The sequence below is a fragment of the Triticum aestivum genome, chromosome 2D (genome assembly GCF_018294505.1).
Source record: "Triticum aestivum cultivar Chinese Spring chromosome 2D, IWGSC CS RefSeq v2.1, whole genome shotgun sequence".
Classification (NCBI taxonomy): Eukaryota; Viridiplantae; Streptophyta; class Magnoliopsida; order Poales; family Poaceae; genus Triticum; species Triticum aestivum.
Window position 1 is genome coordinate 314,069,076 of NC_057799.1, and position 2,538 is coordinate 314,071,613.

Genomic DNA, 2,538 nt, shown 5'->3' on the forward strand with positions numbered 1-2,538 from the left:
CCTACATGGCCTCTCCCCAATACCTTTACCAAATCGTGTTCACACACTTAGCTCTCAACAGCAGGACATGTTCACACACCTCCGAATCATCCCCGATGAATCAGACCTGACTCAACTCTAAGCAGTAGCAGGCATGACAAACAAGCATGAATGAGTAGGCACATCAGGGCTCAAACAACTCCTACTCATGCTAGTGGGTTTCATCTATTTACTGTGGCAATGACAGGTCATGCAGAGGAAAGGGGTTCAACTACCGCAGCATGTAACAATCGAATCGTTGTTGTCCTAATGCAGTAAAAGAGAGCAGGAGCGAGAGAGTGGGATTGTATCAGAATGAACAAGGGGGTTTTGCTTGGCTCGCACTTATGAAGATAGTATATCTCTTCATCGGTGTCATCGAACTCATCGCCGGGACCACGTCTAGCGAGAGGGAACAAATACCGGCAACAGAGAAAGAACACAATCAATGCAATGCACAATATGATGCATGATCATGACATGTCAATATGTTGTGATTTGAGCTAATGCAGCTAAGAACAGAAGAGCTTGAGTTGATTTGAACCAAAGGTTCAAATTCAAACTCAATCAAAGAACTTATAAAGTGCATTGTTTGTTTTGATCTAAACAGCAAGGTTAAGTTGTTTAAACATGCATGAAACCAGTACAGATGGATAGATTGGATTTTTCTGATAATTTTTCATATATAACTTATTTCAATCTGAGTTATAGATTATTTTCTATGAATATTTGAATTTGCAACATTTTCTGGAATTTCCTATACAAGAATAAATCCAGTAAATGCTTTATTGCGTCAGCAGTGCGTCAGGGTGATGTCAGCAGTCAACGGGGACGGTCCAGGTCAAACCTGACCAGTGGGTCCCGTGTGTCGGTGTCATAACTAACTAACAGAGTTAGTTAGTGTTAGGTTAAGCACTAATCTAGGTTAATTAGCACTAAACTAAACCTAACTAATAATTAACAGGGGCGGCCCAAACGTCAGTGGGTCAGGGGGGAAGTCAACCCCCGGTCAAGCGGGGTCAAACCCACCGGATCCAGTCCATGGCTCGTCGCCGGCGACGAAAGAGACGGCGGAGGGCTTCGGAAATCGCCCACAGGCGATGGTTTTGGGCGTGGGGAGGCTCTACGAAGAGCTGCTGCTCGCGCGCAGCTGATGGAGCAGACGGCGGGAGCTGGGGTGGCCGGAGACGACGGCGAGGAGCTCGGCCACGGCGGCCGGCGTTCGGGTGTGCGCGGGAACGCGGCTACGGCATGCGTTTGAGCAGGGGACAGGGGGAAGAAGGAGCGGGGCTCACAGCGATCTCGCAGAGGCTCTCGGAGTGCTCAGGGAAGGGCCGGAGCAAGCGGGCGGTGATGGCGATCTCCGGCGTCGGGAGGTGGAAGAAGGCGGCGTGGAGGCGCTCGGGGGCGCCCGGCGTTGCACAGCTCGACGAGGAGGAAGAGGGGTACAAGGCGGAGCTCTTGGGCAGCTCGGCGCGTCGCCGGGATGCTAGTGGCCGCGGTGGCAGCGGACGGCGGCGACGGTTTCGCTCGGCTTCGGGAGAGAGAGCGAGAGAGTGCGAGCCAGGGAGAGAGGGGAGCGGTCGAGGGGGGTCCAGGGGGTCTGCGTGGCAACGCCAGAGGCGTCCAGGCCGTCTAGGAGGTAGGCGAGCAGGGTGGAGGTGGCGCGCGCGTGCGCCGTGCCCAGCTTCTCCTCTGCCTACTGGCAAGAGGTAGAAGACGAGGCTGCCCCTGGTGGGCTTGGCCGCCAGGTGTGCTGGCCAGCTGGGCTGTAACAGCACCAGGCCAGGTAAGCCAGGTGGGTTTCTCTCTCTGCTCTAGTTTCTATTTTATTTTGTTTTTCTATTTATGCAAATTTGTTTTAATATTGTTTTTCAAACCAAATCGCTTTTAAGAATTCTGAAAAATAGTTATGGGCACTAAATGAATTATTCCAGAGGCCCTCAACTAATTCCAAAATTGTTGGAGCATTTAAAACATTTATAGTATTTAAATGCCCCAATTCAAATACAATATGAGTTTATTCAAAAAAACCAGAATGGCCTAAAAATATGTGCATCATTTTTGGCAGAGGTTTTCACCTTTATCAAAAATCATGAACTTTTCTAAAGGGCATTTTGGGTTCATTGAAAAGATTTAAACTTGAACCTAGTTGAATTGATTTAGTGCCAGGGCTTGGTCATCCCCAATTCAAATTTCCTTTGAATTTAAACATGATGCATGCTCACTGATGCAACTATTTACAGTCATGAATCAAGGGCTATGACAGACATCTGCCGTGACAATTCCACGACACTTGGCGCCCACCGTGGGGCCTATGTATGGTGGTGTTGAGTTCTTGGAGGGGTCTATTATAAGGATCGAGAAGCTCATGACTAACCAGATAGACAGTTCAGAAGTTTTTACATCAACTCCAAGTTCATCAGTCCGGGTCAAAGGAACTTTTCATGATTATCCCGCATCTTATCGCGGTCTGGCGGTTCAGATCAATGTACTCAACAGAAGACCGATTGTGAGCCG